Source organism: Ascaphus truei, chromosome 9 (genome assembly GCF_040206685.1).
Source record: "Ascaphus truei isolate aAscTru1 chromosome 9, aAscTru1.hap1, whole genome shotgun sequence".
Taxonomy (NCBI): Eukaryota; Metazoa; Chordata; class Amphibia; order Anura; family Ascaphidae; genus Ascaphus; species Ascaphus truei.
Window position 1 is genome coordinate 50,050,496 of NC_134491.1, and position 21,234 is coordinate 50,071,729.

The following is a 21,234-nucleotide window of genomic DNA, read 5'->3' on the forward strand; positions in this document are numbered from 1 at the left end:
ATCAGTCATTGATTTTTTTTTTTAAATAACCGCCCTTAGAAAGTTTGTCTTAACAACTGTTTTAGCAAATGATGTAAATAACATTGACAATATCTTTTAAAATGCAGTTGCTTTGAAGGTTTTACTGGGTGTCCATCAATTGTAACCATGTCATACGAATCGATAGGAGGTAATCCGACGAGACAAACTAGGGATACAATCGAAAATCTCCTTTGCTGTTATTTGTAGATCTGGTTTAACCGCTGACTGATTACAATAATTTGCCATAGTATATTGTGGCATATAAAATGTGCATTTACTAGAGGTCACACCTTCACTACATCAGCGCCTGTCTTGTAAATAATTAACATTTATTATATCTGGGTATTGTTTTTTTTTTCATCCAAGGACAAATCTGAAAATGAAATGGTTTTAGCAGACTAGAGTAACCTTATCCTCCCTGATAAACCTGGTGCTTTTCTGAGCAGGGAGAGAGGGGACAGTGTGCATTGTGCTCTACTTCTGAACAGTTGTTGATGAAACCTGCCTAGTATGATGACTGCTAAAAACTATAATAACATGTAGATATATAAATGCCAACGTAATCATACAATTGCTTTTTGCAAAATTACATGGCGAATACTAGAAAACCGTAGTTGTACTGGAAAAGCATAGTCAGCTGTACTTTCGTGGCTCTCTATTAAAACCAATCCGTATGTATGTATGTATGTATGTATGTATGTATGTATGTATGTATGTATGTATGTATGTGTATATATATATATATATATATATATATATATATATATATATACATATATATTCATATATATATATACACACACATATATATTGTGTATAGCTATATATCTGTGTGTGTGTGTATATATATATATATATATATATACACTGTGTGTGTGTGTGTATAGATATATTTACTTATATGTATGTAAATATGACTATATCTATATATACACACACACACACACACACACACACACACACACACACACACACACACACACACACACACACACACACACACACACACACACACACACACACACACACACACACACACACACACACACACACACACACACACAGTGAATAGATGAGAACAAGGCACTCCGTCAGGTAAATCAAGGTGGGTTCAAATCCTGTATGAATATATATATATCTGTTTGTATGTATAAATATATAGATATATTCACATACATATATGTATGTATGGTGTATATATATATATATATATATATATATATATATATATATATATATATATATATATATATATATATATATTTGTGTGTATATATATATATTTTCAATGTAGAGATGTGGTCTGTCATATAGTCTATTTAATAATACAATATATGAAATGCTCAGATACAACTATAAAGTTGCTTTATGTAGCTTATAAATATAGTGACTGCGAGTTAATATTTTCTTTTAAATCTCCGCAACACTAATTCCATTAAATCCTGGAGGTATTCCTATATATAAATCCCAATGCAGGGTTCTCTGTTATAAACTATAGTGTGGGATAAAAATAAGAATGTGTCATTATATATATATATATATTTTTTTTTAAAGAGAAAATATAATGCATCTTCATTAGGAAAACGTACTGCTGTTCTCATGCTCAAGACAGTTCTTAATTGAAAAAGGCAACTATTTCAATGGTGTGGTTGAAGAGAAGATTACATACTTTATTCAAACACAAAGATAATTAATAATGAGAAGCAGAATGATGCCATTAACTCTAATACAGCCCATCAATGTCAAAATATAGTACCAAATCATACCTGTCAAGTACTGCAGAACAGACTCAAGGGCATTATATGGGACTTGTTATATGACAGGACCGGGTTACTGAGAACTCATTGCTTGTAGTGGGATGGAGCATATAGTCTCTTAAAACAGCAGGGGAGGCCAACTCCAGTCCTCAAGGGCCACCACCAGGTCAGGATTTCAGGACATCCCTGCTTCAGCACAGGTGGCTCAATCAGTCCCTGATTCAGCACAGGACAGGTATTTGGGGTACGGTCACTAGTGCGTCTATTGTTTGAGAATATATATATATATATATATATATATATATATATATATATACATATATATATATATATACATATATATATATATATATATATATATATATATATATATATATACATATATATATATATATGTGTGCCTCTAAAAACAAGGGCAATGACTTAATTTAGATAAAAGCCCTTAGACCACAGCAATCAAAATATTGTAATCTGAATTTAATCAAATGATTAGTTTGAACCCTACAGCCCATCTTTTTTTAAGCATCATGCTCTTTATGAACAATAAAGGATTTTTTTGTGTAACAACTATTTGTTTGCAGCTAATGACATAAACAGTGGACAGCAAAAAAAAAAAAGAAAAGAAAATTAAGTGAACATAGGATGCCTTAATGGGTGTGTGTGCAGCTCAGTATGAAAGAGGCAGAAAGTATTTCTAGATATGCTCTTTATAACCACACACAACAAACCAGCAGGTAGAAATCTCTATTCCTGGGATCAGCAAGAATATAACACACAGCACAGGAACCCACCTTCCCATTTCAATAACCCTATTCCGGACACTGAAATTGCTTCTCACAGTCCTCTCCAGCCTTAAATTCCAGTGTCCAAGTGAGAATGCAAACCATGCGGCCATACGTTCTGAGAATGACACTCTTATGGGTTTGAAGGTCTTAGATTTGAAAGTAGCTTTTCTTGTATTAAGTGAATTGCAAAAACCAGTCACCCAGATACTGTAATTATTTACTAATGCAGTTATAACATCTGACACAAAGTTCAGTATACCAGCAAGCCCAAGTAATGCTTTACTGGTCTCATGCAGGGTCTTATTTTGGGGTCATTGAGCCCAGAGGTGGTCTTGTGAAAAGTTCAATTTGGAGTACTGCATTTTCTAAGGCTGTCATGAGAAATCGGCTTCTTTGTATCCACCTGTTTGTCTTTTTCCAATCAGATGAACCTGATTCTATAAATATAAATGGTGTACTCACCCTTAAGCCCTTTGTCAAACGATCTACACTGTATATATTTTCCTTTGAAAAACAACTGCATTACATGTAGATGGGGAAAATGGTACTGTGCTAAAGGTAGGATAGCAAACACGGGTTGTTGAAGATGAAAAGTTGATTATGGGTCAATAAAAATAAAACTTTTTAACAAAAGGTGGACATATAGCTCATGGAGAAAACAAGTTTATTTTGTAGAAAGTAATAGCTTGTGATGGATCAATAAAAGCTGTACACAAGCTTTAGACTTGGAAACTGCTCAAGTTCTAGAGGTTGGAGGAAAGGAAATTTCACCAGCAACAAAGGAAAGGGTTCTTTACAGTAAGGGCAGTTAAAATGTGGAATTAATTACTTATGGAGACTGTGATGGCAGATACAATAGATTTGTTCAAAAAAAGGTTGGACATCTTTTTAGATTTGAAAGGTATACAGGGATATACCAAATAAGTATACATGGGAAGGATGTTGATCCAAGGATTAATACGATTGCCAATTCTTGGAGTCAGGAAGGAATTACTTTCCCCCCTTAATGGGGTTTTTTGTTTGCCTTCCTCTGGATCAATAAGTAAGTATAGATATAGGATAAAGTATCTGTTGTCTAAATTTAGCATAGGTTGAACTTGATGGACCTACGTCTTTTTTCAACCTCATCTACTATGTAACTATGTAAGATGTTCAGGCCATCTAAAGATGATACCAACCAGCCATGTCTTCAAAGCCACCATTAGGAATCAGTATAGATTTAAATGTCAAGGAGAAGGTGCTTGGGAGACATTATGCTATATTTTGTGTAAATCAGAATAAAATACATTAGGCAGAATATATAAAAAGGGCAACAATGCAAGATTATAAATCAAGGATATGTGTTACTCATTTGAGATTAGGCATTGTATGCTGCTTTATGTAATTACATAGACATATTTCGTATTCACATCTTTCCCTTGAGTTTAAGTTATTTCAACAACTTGCTGTCCCTCTCCTGTAACTCACCCTGCACCATCAATTCAACTCCTGTTGTTTCTCCTCCATGTTCTCTCTTTCCAGTCTCTAGCATTCTATACATTTGGCTCATGCTTTTTATCCCCACCTTCCTAGATTTCCATCTTTCTCACTGAGTTTATCCATTTCCCTGCGGGTTGTCCCTGTTCCTCTCTCTCCACTGTTTGTCTCTAACTCTAGTTACTTATTTTTGTGTTGTGATCCATACACCTAGCTCATCATCTCATGTTATCACTAATACTCGTTTACTCCATGGATAGATTGAATTTATTTTAGTAGACGTTTACTAATAAAGATGCATCTGTTCACTTTTTACTGCTCATTTTTGTTTGTTACTGTATATCTAACACTAATGCACATACTTTGTTTTAATCTGCTATGTTGATTTCACTTAATGCCCATTTTCAATGCAGCATAACCACATAATGTATACCGAGTGTCTTTCCAACTCAGTATGAGCGGGTATGGCATAGAGATGCGCAAATATCTTCAAATACGTGTGGCAACATTTATCGCCTACTATTTTGCATTTTTGGAAAATGTTTGTGAAAGTTCACTTGTCTCATAATTTCACCAATCTAGCACTTCTCACCAGAATGTAGCTTATTTTCATAGTAACATAGTAGATGAGGTTGAAAAAAGACATATGTCCATCGACTTCCACCTATGCCAAATTTAGACAACAGATACTTTATCCTATATCTATACTTACAGTATATTGCTCCAGAAGAAGGCAAACAAAAAACCCCAGTGACATTATCCAATGATATATCATAAGGGGAAAAATAAATTCCTTCCTGACTCCAAGTCATGAGTTTTTTTGGCAAATAGGCAAATTTCACTTGGTTCGCAAACCTCAGCGAAAAGTTTGCATATCTCTAGTGTGGGGTAGTGTATGTATTGGTGTAAGCCCATGGTGGTGACTCAATGAGAGGTTCAAGATGATTTAAAGGGTTGAACGTGTGTATTCATACTTATTATTGCTTTCTACCCACCAAGTTATATTTTATTAGGTGAATCCTAATAATGAAGTGCTGATTTAATGTGTGTTTGTTAGGGCTAGTGGATTATCAGCCTTCTACCTGTAATTGTGACACTCAGGGCACATACATTGGTTATAACAGAATACAGCAACTATATTCAGCCGCCTGCCACTTCAATGCTTCATGCAATAGCCTGAGAAATACTGCTATACCAAAGTGCTCCAAAGCCACAACTGCAGGGACCCTCCAGAAATGAAACATGAACCCTAATGGCTGGCCACTACCTTAACATGATTCCTTTTAAGTTGGTGATCCAGCCAAATGGCACCTGGTCCTTATCGGGGTGCCAATGGATCATTCCATTATCTGTTCTGTATTTGTGTGCAGCAGACTTTATGTACTGTACCTCACTATGCCAATCCCTTCACAGGAAACAGCATTCAGGAAAAGTTCAACAAGAGCAGTTAGGGACTTCAACATATCCATCATGATATTGGCTACGGTCAGACCAAGCTTTAACAATAGATGAGCAAGTTATTGTAGAGTGAAATAGATCTAAGAAGACTACTTTGTGGCAGCTGTTAATAAGTAACATTTTGGTACTATGATTGTATCACTGAAGAGTTAAGATTTGGTAAAGATAAATACAACACCTTAAGCTATGAATCCTCTAGGGCAGGAGGGACCAGTCCTTAACGACCACCAGCAGGCCAGGTTTTAAGGATATCCCTGCTTCAGCACAGATGGGCTCAATCAGAGGTAAAGACTGAGCCTCTGATTGAGTCACCTGTGCTGAAGGAAGGACTGATTGAGCCACCTGTGCTGAAGCAGGGATATCCTGAAAACCTAACCTGTTGGGGGGAGAGGGGAGAGCTTGAGGACTGGAGTTCAGCACCCCTGATTTAACCGATTAATACAAATATTTGATATAGTTGAAAATATCACCAAGACAACAGTGCTGAAGCAGGGGGATCCTGACCTGTTGGTGGCCCTTGAGGACTGGAGTTGACCACTCCCGGACTAAATTATGTTGACATCATTTCAACATCATTGAGGTGGGCAATTGAACTATGCAATAGGTGGGCAGGCCCAGATATACAGAGCTAGTAAAGTGTGGCCATGAAAATGAGCAAGGAGAGATACATCTCTGCCAACTCTACTTGAACAATGACTACATTTAGAAGTGTTTGAACTGAAGAAGAAGAATGAATCTTACACAGCTTTGTAGAATTGTAATTGAGTTGGCTGTTGGTCGGGGGGCCTGAGCACTTTAAAGCTTTGCGGTGGCAGGGCTGGGGACTGTGGACATGGATAGAATTTAAAGTAGAGAGCTTGGCGAGTGTCAAACACAATGTGAAATACCTAAAACTAGAGATGTGCAATTTCATTGCGGATATTTGCAAACTCAAGCGACATTCACGGATTAATTTTTTTGTGTGAAGAAAATTTGAAGACATTTGCTTAACTCCGGTCACGTGGACCTCTTTCAAAACTAAAGCTGTCTCATATTTTAATGTGATCTGTAACGGTTACATACGCCTATAACATATATTATCTCTTAGGCCTCGGGCATGGTCAGCGCTTATGCGCTGACCCGTACTGAGGCGTGCTGCTGCTCGGCACTGAGCCCCTGCAGCCGCAATGAGAGTGGCTTTAGCAGGGGCTCGCGCACGCTTGGGGAAGCGTGTGTCTGATGGAGGTTTGAAATTTGGCGCTCGCCGGAGCGCAGGGCCGGTCACGTGAGCGGTTCGCCCAATGAGGGCGAACCAGCTCTGTGACGTCGCTGGCCCGCCCCCAGACCCGCCCCTGACACGCCCACGGACGGCGCGCTGTGCAAGGCCAGGGAAAGCAGCGCTTTCCCTGAGCCTCAGCGCGCCTCAGCCCGGATCAAAGCACTATGTCCCAGGCCTTACTGTGCATGCAATGTCTTGTATATAATGTATCACTTAATGTAACTATGTATTTGTAACCATGTATTTGTCATCATAACTCTGTGCCCAGGACATACTTGTAAACGAGGGGTAACTCTCAATGTATTACTTCCTGGTAAAACATTTTTATAAATAAATGATATGGCTATTTTTGCAAAGGGTTACAGTAATCTGGGAGAAACACAGCTTTTAAGGTTATTTTCAAGCATTTCTAAACAATGGAAGCTTTTGCAAAAAAAAAAAAAAATCCCAATAAATGCAAGATTAGGTAGAAAATCCTGAAAAATATTGGCATGCAAATTTGAAGACATCAGCACGGCTCTAGAATAAACCATCGAATATTTCTAGTTTTATTAACATTCATGCTAATTTAAATAGAAAGAAAGGAAAGAGAAATACAATGACTTCAGATTCCCCTCCATTCTTTATACTCATTTACGCCCCTCGATATCTCATCCCTAATATTGTCCTGTTCCTCTATGAGCACTAATTTCTCTGCCCAGGCATGCCTCCTTCCTGCACCCCCTGTTTCCCTTGTCCTGATTGAAACCATCCTCCCTTACAGCATCTTGCTTATTAAACTCCCATCCTGCCACTAGATGACAACCCTCCCAAGTCTTGTAATAACCTTTTCATCCGAGCTGGTTCCCTTCCCTAACTCCCTTCTCTTACTTCTTTAACTGTGCTACATTTAATGAAACTACATTACAGCAGCATTCCCTTCTGCTTTCAAGCCCTTATGCTGTTACAGCATGTGTATATACCATCATTATAACTGCACCATCCCTGTATTCCTTCCATTGACTGTCTTAGGTAAACTCTAGAACAGTAATTCTCAAGAGGAGGTTTGCGAACCCCTAGGGTTTTATGAGGTGTCTCTAAGAAGTTTCCCCCCCCCAATATAATGGCAGATCCCATGCCGTATAGCGGATCTTGAGCCCATGTGGGGACTGTGCACTTAGTAAGGCCCCAAACTGCACATTAGCGTGAATGGTATAGCTGAGGTGTGCGCAAACTTTTCTCCCTGCGCTCCCCTGCCGGCTCTGAACCCCTGCTCGCAACCCCCTCCCCCTGCTCGCCTCTGGCATCCAACTACGCAACGGGGGCCATGTGACATCACATAGCCATGCCAACGTAAAATCACATTGCCATGGAAACGTGACTTCACATGACCCCACTGCGTGATTTGATGCCGGGTTGCCATGGTGATGCGTCGCTGGAAAGTTAAGGTAAGGGAAGTTACAGAGGCCTCGCGTGATCCCCAGCATTTCATTTAAATGCCTTCGGGGAAGCGCGTGGCTCGGTAACTGCCGCACCTCCCCCAGAATATCTCGCGGCCCCCAGTTTGCGCACCCCTGGTATAGCTGTCAATTAAAGCAGGGGCCTCCAAAGTTGCTTCTCCCAATGTTTTGTATCCACAGCAGCAAGGCATTGTGGGGCGTGACTTTGGAAGCTCCGGCAGTTATTGACAGCTATGCCACCCATGCTGTCTGCACACACAGACGAGCAGTTACCCCCCACGAGCATTATACTCAGGGGCAGGGTGACACACAGTACATAGTTATACATTCTGCACGCACCCTACACGCCATACAATAGGCAAGTGCTGTACTGCTTGTGATTGGTCAAACAGTTTTGTTAGAAATAGTTTGATGAGTAGGGAATAAGATGTATTAATTAGGGGTCCTAGCATGTAGCCTGCTACAGACTTGTGCATCCTTATCCAAACGATGTTGTATCTCGTTTTGCAATTTGCTAAAGTGCTGCATTGGTAATAATAGCAACAACAAAAAAAAGAATAATGAGTATATTAACATACATTTTCCATGCCCCTTGTGTTTCCACTGCTGGTTGCCTCATAAATAATTAAAGTAAAGTATAATACACTTAAAATTAAGAAAGAGTGGGCAAGTCTGCCCCTTTTTTTTGTTCCCTTTCATCGCCACTATAAATTCTCTCTCTAAATTAATCTGTCTTTGTAAAATAAAGTTTGCTCTCATGCTGGCACTGTGTACTTCATTACCGCTGATAAAACACTAATGCACATTTCTGAACTTGCCCATGCTTGCACGGAGATTGCAAGTTTGCGTAACACAGAGATTTAAGTGCCTAACTACTAAGCCTGCTTATGACACAGGAACACACTTCCTTAAGAGAGTTACATATTCTATTTTTACTCGGTTAAATAACTTGTTAGGAAAAATTACATGTATCATTGTTGTTGTTACTATCCATTCTATGGCTGAAGTGTGATGTTACTTGTATCACTATTTAATTATGACAACGCTAAACCTTCATTGTTTTATGTAGAGGGGATGGAAACACCTTATAACAGGGGTTCTCAACTTCAGGCCTCGAGACCACCCAACAGGTCAGGTTTTCAGGATATCCCAGCTTCAGCACAGGTCAAAGTCGAAGACTGTGCCTCTGATTTAGCCACCTGTGCTGAAGCATGGATGGATTGAGCCACCTGTGCTGAAGCAGGGACTGATTGAGCCAACTGTGCTGAAGAAGGGATATGCTGAAAACCTGACCTGTTGCGGGGTCTTGAGACTTGGAGATGAGAACCCCTGTGGCAGCGGATAGCTTTATCTTTATTATTATATTTAATAAATATATCGCACCCAACTTTAAACGCAGTGTCTCCGAGCTTTGCTGCCTTGTGTAAAACAAGCTGTCCAAGTGACCGCAGCCCAGCTGCATGTGATCTATGACTCACAATTAGAGCTGGCAACTAGGGCATCTGGTTCGTCTGAGATCAGATGCATTGTAAGGAACCCCAACCCTCTCTAATAGCGCGCCTGAGATCAGATGCATTGTAAGGAACCCCAACCCTCTCTAATAGCGCGTCTGAGATCAGATGCATTGTAAGGAACCCCAACCCACTCTAATAGCGCGTGTGAGATCAGATGCATTGTAAGGAACCCCAACCCTCTCTAATAGTGCATCTGAGATCAGATGCATTGTAAGGAACCCCAACCCTCTCTAATAGCGCGACTGAGATCAGATGCATTGTAAGGGACCCAACCCTCTCTAATAGCGCGTCTGAGATCAGATGCATTGTAAGGAACCCCAACCCTCTCTAATAGTGCATCTGAGTTCAGATGCATTGTAAGGAACCCCAACCCTCTCTAATAACGCGTCTGAGATCAGATGCATTCTAAGGAACCCCAACCCTCTCTAATAGCGCGTCTGAGATCAGATGCATTGTAAGGACCCCCAACCCTGTCTAATAGCGCGACTGAGATCAGATGCATTGTAAGGAACCCCAACCCTCTCTAATAGTGCATCTGAGTTCAGATGCATTGTAAGGAACCCCCACCCTCTCTAATAGCGCGTCTGAGATCAGATGCATTCTAAGGAACCCCAACCCGCTCTAATAGCGCGTCTGAGATCAGATGCATTGTAAACTCTTCTGTATTTGGTACAATTTTCGAACGACCTGGAATTTCAGGGAACCCTAACGGATTCCTAGTAACCTCTTTTGAAAAACACGGGGACAGGTAGATGTTTAATGATATTGTTGTTTATGTTTTGCTCTCCCCAGAGTCTATATGCAAACCAGTGTTCCCCATCCAGACTACGGTGTATAGTCTATATACCCCAAAGCAGCCGTTTGTGACGGAAATCCTTATTGAAGTCCAGGTTTATTGTCATCCCCAAATGGCCCAAACAGCCTCTTCATCATATATACAATTTACCCCTTAATGTTATTGTCTTGGTGATATTTTCGACTACATCATATATTCTTTATTTATCGGGTTAATTAGGGGTTCTCAACTCCAGGCATCAAGCCCCCCCCCCCAAGAGGTGATGTTTTCAGGATGTCCCTGCTTCATTACAGGTGGCTCAATCAGAGGCTCAGACTGAGCCTCTGATTGAGCCACCTGTGCTGAAGCTGGGATACCCTGAAAATGTGACCTGTTAGGGGGGCTTGAGGATTGAAGTTGAGCCCCCCTGGGTTAAATACTAAATAGCAGAATCTCACACATAGAGCCTGGCAGAAGAATGTTGTCATTACTTGTTAACATTTAGTAGCTTATTCTACATCTACCAAATCATCCGACCAGGTTGTTTTCCGTCAAAATTTCCCATTGACTTCAATGGTGAATACCTTTCGAAGATGAACCAACTGGCCACTTCAATGGATAAAGAATAAGCTCCTTGGTAAGAGGATGAACCATGTTAAAATTTGACATTTTGGTCTGTATTCTCCTTTTTTTTTTAGTTACTGTATATAGAAGATGTGTTTTTATTATGGCTCAAAACTCATCCATCTCAAAGTTGTCCCACTTCAACGTCTCGGTAGAATAATATTATTAATGACCATTAATAATTTAAACTGGAAAAAGGTTTAATAGATTGTCTTTAATTACAGACCAATTTTAAACGTACAATAAAGGTTTAGAAAGGCAGGAATTTTATTAATGGTGTCAAGAAATCTTCCCTGTGTGTGAGCTCTTTTGCGCAGATTCTTCTTTCTGTGCATTTTTTATTTTGTATGATAATAGCTTATATTCTGTATAAAGCTGTGTATACATATTTATAGATATAAATATGTATAAACAGTTCCTGCTTCATGTATATTTTTCCTTGGAGTTTCATGGAAAGCACACACAAAAAACATCGCGACAATGAAGGCATATTGATTTAAAATGTTACCCCTTTTTGGTTACACAGGTAACATTTTGCAAAACAACTTTTTTTCAGCAATTCATTGAGATTCACAGGTGGCATCCTTTTTAAAATCTGCATTTCATGGAATATTTAATGTCATTCAGAAGAAAGACTGGAATGAAAAGCCTTCCAGGAACTACCCTCCATTAAATAAGTTATGGAGGGTACAAAAAAAAGTGACAACAACCCTCCACCGTACCGGGCACAGCAAATAAAAATACCATGTGTGAGCATATTCACTTGTGTCTCAGGCAGGTCTGCAGCCCTGCCCTTCCCCATTATCTCTTAGCAGGCAATGCTTCCACTGCAGCCAAGGATTCTGGGAAATGACTTGCAAATGAGCACACAGTGTCACTGACCGAATTCAAGACTGTGCTAAAGCTGCAGTTTGTGCCCACTGACAAGTGATTAGCTAAGTTGCCAAGCAATCTGTTCTCATGTGATCGATCATCGAAGATTCGGCTCGGGTTCATTAAATGCATCTTCGGTCCTCTTATGCTGCACTGACAGCCAAAGTTCTGTGAGGAAGATAAAGTGACCAGGCAGGCACTAGATTCAATTGGTTCACAGCTAGAGAGGGCAGGGCTCAAAGAGGTGATCCTGTTTCATTAGGGGAAGAGGATGTGACTTTGTAAATGGTTGCTATAGGAACAAACATGCTTGCTACATTAGAATACATTAAACATTTCTTTAATATTGTTTAAAAAAAATAATAATGCTACAAGTATTTTTACATAGTCCAGAACTGATTTATTTAAAAAAAAAAAAAACCCACACATGTAGGATATTGCTTGAATGGCAGCTTTAACATTAACTTTTTAGTTTTCCATCACCAGACTCTATGCTCTTGTGTACGTATATTTGTTGCTGATACTGCTCTATACATTATACATTGTTGCTTTCTATACTACAATGCTGTCTGCTTTGACTGCTTATATAAAAAAAGATGAAAATACAAAAATGTCCACAAGATGTTGCAAATAAACAAATGCATTAATAGGCTTGTGAATATCTGCAGACACGGAGCGTATATGTTGCAAAAAATATCTTTATTATCCCTCATATACTTTTCCTCTACACCAGACCTAACTTTCCATCCCTTATCTTTCCCATTGTTCCAGTATCCTACCTCTTCCTTTTTTTTGTGGAAGTCTGTCGCATTGTGGCACGCAGAAGCGAATCAAAAGGAAATTACAGTACATATGCCAAACATTGGAAGCCTGTGCTCAGAACGGCCATGTGACAAACCTGGAGGCAACTCCAAAAGTCACCAGTACAACGGCATAATCGGTTTGCCAAGAAGCCAGATGCTGCTTTAGGAGGGGAAAAAAAAGGGATCTTCCGCATCTTGATGTGTGTGAGGCGTATGATTCTTGTCCAAAGAAGACTGGTGCTGAAAGATTTGGAATTCTAGGTCTCCAAAGCAAAAGTCTTCTCATTAACCAGTTTAAAAAAAAAAAAGGAAATAATAAAACTGAAAAAAACAAATACTCTTTGTAAGCGGATAATAGAAAAAAATATCTCACACCTTGTGGATAGAGAAGATTGTAGGTTAATTACTGGAACATCATAGTTATATCACAATCCAATCCTCATTCTGTGTATTTTTGAACAGAATGGTGACATTTCATTGTCTCCTAAATGTTCCTTTCTATAGAAAGGCTCAGAAAGCGTATGGCAGAGACATTTCCCCAAACTCCCTTTTTGCCTTGAGAACACAGTTATTTAATAAACTACTGCACATATAAATATATTTTCCCTCAACCTAAATATACCTGAGATTGAATGGAAAACTAAAGATGGAAACAGGGACGACGGATGGATGAGGCACTTTGGGAGTTTCAATATATAAAACCTTACTCAGCTTTAGAAATAAATCTAGCCAGGGCTGTAGGAGGAGCTCAGTGGTCATGTCACTGCGTTTGAAGCAAGTGAACACGGTTCACATCCCAGTGTTGGCTCCTTGCAACCTTGGGCACAAGGTCACTTTATTTGTCTGTTCTTCAATCATCAGTATGACTGAGCCACTCATTGAGCCAGCTGTGCTGAAGTAGGGATATCCTGAAAATCTGCCCTGTTTCCGGCCCTCGAGGACTGGAGTTGTGCAGGCCTGGTCTAGAGGGAATGAGGTGTAATGATGAAACAAGAAGGTGAGGTGGCTGCTTATTGTAGGATAAGGTGTGTCTCAGGTTAGAATATGGCCCAGTCTGGCAGCTGAAACCATTAAGGTTTGGGGGGGGGGGTGATTGTTACATAGGGTGGAGGTTGGTCCAGCCACACAGCTGGTCCCAATGTGGTTGGAGAGGGAGGGGAGTTGGATGTTAGAGAGAAGGGGAGTAGGCTTCCTTGAAAAGATGAGTTTTCAGGGAGTTTTTAAACATCTGAATGCTGGGGGACAGTATGATGGTGTGTGGGTGGGATTTCCAGAGAGAGGGGGCAGCACGGGAGAAGTCTTACAGGCGAGAGTGAGAGGAGGTAATAAGGTGGGAGGAAAGATGGATGTCGTGGACAGAATGTAGGGGGCACAGGGGGCATTTAGGTATGTACACAGCTGACTGAGGTTTCACCCTACTTTGGTGCACCTCACCATTTTATGCTGCCCAAACAGTAGGAATTGGGTATGGCCCTGCCAGAAAGCTCCCTAATTGATAAAAGCAGCACCTCTGATATTTGAGAGGCCGCCTGTTCAGTGCAGTTATCCCTCTAATTACCGCTCTGGTGACTGACACTTATACCATTTGTTATCCAGACTGTTAGTTAGATTGAGTAATGTTCTGGTGCTGTTACTACACAGCCCCCTGACTGCTTTTAACAAACTAGCAACCTTACAGTACAGTACTTTATAAAGCCTGATATAGAGGTTGCAGAGATACGCTATATCTCCTATATAAGTAGGGTACCTCACAGGAAACACATACAACCTGACAGAGTTGTAGAGATATATTCTTCTATCTCTTGGAAGGTACATTTATAGACTACTTTAAATATATTCCATCGAACTAATGTTAGCGGCCCCACAGCATTTTATTTGTTGTTACTATTAAAGATACATTTTAAGCTCTAATCACATTACTTACCATCTACTATTAGAGGGATTTGTCTATCATTTATTACAATTATGTATCCATGTTACAACATAGTTGGTATCTCCTATGGTACATGTGCATAGTGCTATTTAGCTCTCCATTCTACATCAACTGGAGACCATTGAGACTTTGTGCATTTGGGTAACTGAGTGCACACTACATGGGGTCTTCCTACCCAGCTCTCCACTTCTGGGGGTCTCCCTACCCAGCTCTACACCTCTGAGGGACTCCTTACCCAACTCTCCACCTCTGGGGGTCTCCCTACCCAGATCTCCACCTCTGGGGTCTCCCTACCAAGCTCTCCACTTCTGGGGGTCACCCAACCCTGCTCTCCACCTCTGAGGGACTCCCTACCCAGCTCTCTACCTTTGGGGGTCTCCCTATCCAGCTTTCCACCTCTGGTGAACTCCCTGCTTAGGTCTTTATTTGCTTTTGCTTATATATAAAAAATGTATAGCTTTTTATTTAACAATTTTATTTACTATGTTCTGGGTATGTATTCGTTCTTACAATAAAAAATGAGTTACCAAACTGCACTGAGCACAACTAACCAGCCGCAAAACATGTTAAATCTTATATGGGGTTTTTAAATAAATCAGTTCTGTAGTATTAGATAATAGTGACTGTTTTTTAATTTTTAATTTTTCTAATTCAATTTTTAATGCCATTTTTAATGAGTTTTAAAAGCATCCTGTGATTTCTCTAGTAGATTTTCACCCACCTCCCCAGCAGTGCAAGATATTTGCAACACTTTCCTGTTTGTGATCATGTGTTGCCAACGTTCCCAACAGTTTGAGCTGGAAACTGTGACAATAGACAATATTACCTTAGTAATATAAGGATACATTGTAGTTGCTGAGTTACACTGACTAAAAGATTGATTGAAACTGAAAGGCGGCCATTATGTTAGTGAAAAAAGAAAGTGCAGAGTATTACCGTAGAAACTGCAGCACCTCTGCACGAACGCACCCTTACAGTGCACCCTCCTATGTAAGGAAACTGGTTAACTGCGACAGGACTGGTATTGATAGTGTTTGGTGAATGAAAATGTCTCATAAAAATATAACGGCCATTATGTTAGGCACACAATCAGGAATTGTACAGATTTATAACAGAAGCAGCAAACTTAAGTAAGAATGTAGAATTATACATTGTCACATGATTTACATATTACTATAATAATAATAATAATAATAATAGTAAATAAAAAAAGGGGAAATACAGCTGCTTTAAAGCTAAAATGTTGGAACAGCCTTAAAAATAAAAGTGCTGAAAATGTATAGTTTTTATTTATATTACATTAAGAATCAGAGGTGACGGCAATATTTTACTGTGTAATGCACTAAAGGACATATTTTGCTTTCGGATATTGTGTATGTATGATAAGCTATCAGCGAAGTGCATGGAAGGAGTGTTATAAACGTCCCTTATAATACTGGCCAGGTGCCTTTAAACACACCTCAGGCGTGTGTCAGTAGCCTTAAATACACATCATGCCAGGTGTTATTGCTTACTTTGATTTAGTATAAACTGGACAATTATATAACCTTACAGTTACACATATGTTTAAATGTGTGTTACTAAGGGCCTCATGCAGAGAGCAGCGGTGGAATTAATTGGAGAAAGTAAAAAATAGTACTTTTTTTGGCGTGATTTAATCTCCATATGCAGAAAGGTCAAAAAAACTGCATTTAAAATCCTGTCTGCATATGGAGAATTTCAACCGGCGATATGAGCGCTGTTGAAACTTGTTGTAAAAAAATCGCGTTTTTTTTTTTCTCCCCCACCGGCCGCCGAGCTCCAGCTTCTTGCCAACTTTTGTTGGCGAAGCAAAATGTTGAAAATCGCGCCATTTTTTTGGCGCGAACAGCCGCTAGATGGCGATCGCGCCTCTCTGAATACGGCCGTTTTCAACACTGGAGAGATTTAGGTTCTCGCCAGCCGCGCGGCGAGATTTGCAAATAGAAAAAAAAAATGGCGTTTTTTTCCTACCTCGCCATTTTCAGCTGTTTTTTGCGCGATTTTCTCCGGAAAATGGCGAGATTGTAAATAGCGCTGCTTTCTGCATGTGGCCCTTAGTCTCCATAAACTGATGATATGACAAAATATCACATACTGGGACTTGGTCTTCTCTTTAATCATCCAATAAACTTTGGTAATAAAAATGTTTAGTTTAATGCCACAATTGAACGAATGTAGGACTGTTTAGTTCTTTGGTTGTTGGTTTGACACACAAGGAAATTTACAGAAGGAAATAATTATCAAAGGTGCCAGCACCGACCTCCACCTGCCCTGTTACACACCTTCATGCTAGAATTGACATTTTTAAAGAGGCTATCAATAATGCAAGGATCACATAAGAAGACCGGGAACCACACAGTGTCGTGTAAACTAGAAATAACAATCCCGTGACGCGGGATCTTTAAAATGCCGAAAATTGCAGAGAGATACCGGCACTCCTTTTGGAGGAAAGTATCTCCGGAAGCAGGTGGTCCTGTATTTATAAAAAAAAAAACTAATGAAAAAAAACCCCGGGAATTGCTATTTTAATGTTTGCACTGGTGACATTACACATGGACTGGAAAATATCTCTGCATTAACACATGATGCAATATTTGCAACTATGTGAACTAATGAGAAATTAACTATACTTGTATCATCTCTTGGTTCAAAAGACCCAAAAAGCAATATCATCAAACACGAGGATACGGACCTGACGTTTATCATATCTACTGACCTAAAAAAACAGCGAAACCATGCAGAAGACACCGCTCAGACGGATGGTGAAATGTAAAGCAGAGAGACGGAGGGGATGAGGCAACTTTACAGAATACTGGTAAGTCCTCATTAGAGATGGGCGAATTTTTGGGGCGACTTTGGATCGGCAGCGGAACGGCTGGTTCCTTCAGTCCGCGGCTTTCAGCGGATCATTCTCAAAAAAGTGCGATTCGCGATTTGCAGTTTCTCATCATTATTGCCAATACACTCCGTGGATTCTGGGATATCCTGAAAACCTGACCTGTTGTTGGGGGGTGGTGGGGGGGGGGGGGGGGGGTTGAGGACTGGAGTGGAGCACCCCTGGATTATACCGATGTTTTGTTTCCTCTTTTCTCCATGCAGTGTACGAAATGTAAAGGACACAGTATAACATTGGTAGCTTAAAGCTGCAGTTCAGTCAATATCCTGCATGTGTGTTTTTTTTAATAAATCAGTTCTGTAGTAAGAAAAAATACTTTTAGCATTTTCTGTTTTAAAAAAAACAACTTTGAAAGACCAATTTTCTTGTATTCTATTTTAACAAGCATGCTTGTTCCTATAGCAACGATTTACATTCCCCATTTTTAAAGATGTCGCCAAACTTTGCCGATCAATAGACGGAGAACGAATTGACCGGCAGCTATGCAGTTCTTTAGGTAATTAGAGATTTCCCACATGAAACTATTAAAGTAAAAAAATAAATTAAAAAAAAAAAAAGACTGAACTGCAGCTTTAAAGGGGGAACCTAGTCAGCAACATCTATACGAGAATAATAAATCAGGCACATTCACTAATGAAGCGGGTGATTAAATAACATTAAAAGAAGTAGACTTCAGTCTGGAGTTGGCTTAACTAGAACTAACAGATTTGATTCAGTCGTTGCAGAATGAATTGAATTGGGGAAATGTAAGTGGCAACCACAGTATGACATTAAAAAGTTGTCGTACAAGAGACCATCTGAAAAGCTGACATTCAAACTATGCTCAATATAAATATTCACTCAACGTATCCAATCTTCTGCTACATATTTGTTGGGGGGGTCAGTGTGAGGCTGAAATTAGGAATAGACAGCACATGCATTATTGGAAGGGGAAACACTACTGATAAGTCTTGACATGACAGTCACTGTTGCTATCTGTAGTCCCCACCTGCAGTAAGCCTGTTGGAGCCAGTAAGGTAGCTGCAAGAGATAGTAGCTATGGGTCTTTAGCTGAGTATAGCCGCAAGAATAGCTCTGGGGAATAGCTGCATCATCCCATTTCAAAAAGGTTAAACTGGCCAAGTTTATCTAATCATCTAGAGACAACATCACAATTATTAGATGCAATTAGTGAGTTCCTATTTGCTTACATAACAGATGCAATTATGGTTGTGCTGGGCGAAAAGTTAACAAAACCCCCCTCTACTGTACTAAGTATAGAGACAAATTACCCATGGTATGTTTGCGTATCTTCAAACCTGCTTCATTCGCAACATTGTCACATGTCAAACAGTGGTTAAGCTGCAGACGAGGTTTCTGGGTAATGACAAGCAAATAAGCACCCAATGGGGAGGCAATTATTAGCCTCCTCTTCACTTTATTACATGGATTCACAAGAGCCGCTGGCTGCGTCATTAACTAACTTATATAAATTCCATGCGCAACTCTTATAGGAAATTGTATTTTTTAAAACTTTTTCAAGGAATTATTTCCTTTCGTTTGAAGTGCTTATGTTTGGAAACCAGTGGAATAATGCTGAATTTATTGGTTCAAGGTAGAACTTCATCAATAAGAATGGAATGACATCATTCTTTCATCTGTTTGGGGATGTTTAAGATGAGGGATTTTGGGGTTGCTAGTCACTAATTACCACGCTACTAATAGCTTGGAGCTGGATATCTTCATGCCGCACGGTTCTAATAAAGTCTTACACCAGATATTATAGGGTAATAAAGAAGGTTATTTGTAGGTTGCAAATGCACGATGCACCTGAGGAAATACCCGAAACATTGTACGTTTGCAACCTGCAAATAAACCACTTTATTCTGCTATACTGTCTGGTGTCAGACTTTATTAGAACAGTGCGGTAAGAAGATATCCAGCTCTGAGTTTAACTAGGTGGCAGAAGTGGGATCCCAGCCACTCTTCAACTGCCTGCACCTTACAAAGAATAAGGACACCCACTACAATTATCTTAAAGGAGTGCGGTAAGATCTAAAACCTTTATCCTGGCTACTAGTAACTCTATAATACAACCTGCTTTTAGTGCTAATGATCTACCTACGTACTGAACACAGGAGAGAAATTAAAGGCCGAGAAGTTATTTTAGGCTTTACAAATAGTGTAATGTGTAATGTTCTAATTCAGGGGTGCTCAACCCCAGTCCTCAAGCCACCCCAACAGGTCCGGTTTTGAGGATATCCCTGCATCAGCACAGGTGGCTCAATCTGTCCCTGCTTCAGTACAGGTGGCTCAATCAGAGGCTCAGTCTTCAACTGATTGAGCCACCTGTGCTGAAGCTGGGATATCCTGAAAACCTGACCAGTTGGGGGGCTTGAGGACTGGAGTTGAGCACCCCTGTTCTAAATAACCCTGCAACCCACATAGAAAAACAAGGTTTAATCATTCATAGGGTTACAGGCAGTCCTCGTTATCTAATGTTTCACTTTACAACGAATGGCATATCCAACGCTTTACAATGCGACCCTAAGGGACGTTTTTCAACGCCGGAATGCGTTATCCAACGCTCACCGCCACTGATTAACATGGGCCTGGCAAAACATCACAAAGGAGGAAACCCAGCGTTTGGTGATGTCCATGCTTTGCAGACCTCAAGCAGTCATTGCCTGCAAAGGATTCTCGACAAAGTATTAAAATTAACATTTTATTTATGATTGTGTTAATTTGTCCAATTACATTTGAGCCCCTGAAATAAGGGGACTGTGTATGAAAATGGTTGCAATTCCTAAACGTTTCATACAATATTTTTGTTCAACCCTTTGAATTAAAGCTGAAAGTCTGCACTTCTATGGCATCTCGGTTGTTTCATTTCAAATCCATTTTGGTGGCGTACAGAGCCAAAATTAGGAAAATTGTGTCAGTGCCCAATTATTTCCGGACCTAACTGTATATGTTATACAACACTGACAGTGCATATGCTGGGAAATAAAATGGCACTATTACAAACATTACAATGAAAACATAAACTGGTAAAATAGATAAGGACAGCTTTGCTCCCAAGAACTTACAATCAAAACATTTGCAAGATTTTAATCAACAATGAAAAATGTAACAAGTTAAAACAACTTAGATAAACTGAACGTAATCTTTTTTTCTTTTAATTGAAGCTACTTTTCCATAGGGATATTAAAATGCACATTACATACAAACATTTGGTTGACTACTCATTGCATGAAGAGCAACACAAAATTTCCTTTAGTTTCATTCTGGCCATAAAAAATATCAATATAATAGATACATTAAAATGTTGTTTTTTTTAAACCATTTTATGGAAGGTTCCAAATTAAGTAAAAGGTCCCGTCATATGTAGAAGGTGATATATTTGAACACGATTTGGTATATATCAATAAAAATATGATATGAATACAATATATATATATATATATATATACATATATATATATATATATATATATATATATATATATATATACATACATATATATATATATATGCAAATACAACTGTATGCTCATCTGCATGTCTTAGGCAGGTCTGCAACCCCGCCTTTCCCCATCATCACCCAGCATTCAGCACTTCC

The 21,234-nt window shown here is 39.5% G+C and overlaps 1 long non-coding RNA gene across 2 annotated transcripts in view; it reads left to right on the top strand.

Moving 5' to 3' along the window:
- Window positions 1–21,234, top strand: part of LOC142502977 (uncharacterized) — a 35,917-nt gene that overhangs the window by 3,521 nt on the left and 11,162 nt on the right. For both annotated transcript variants that reach the window (XR_012803903.1, XR_012803902.1), the window contains one exon: window positions 17,392–17,552. This is a non-coding gene — a long non-coding RNA (uncharacterized LOC142502977). The remainder of the gene's footprint in view (window positions 1–17,391; window positions 17,553–21,234) is intronic.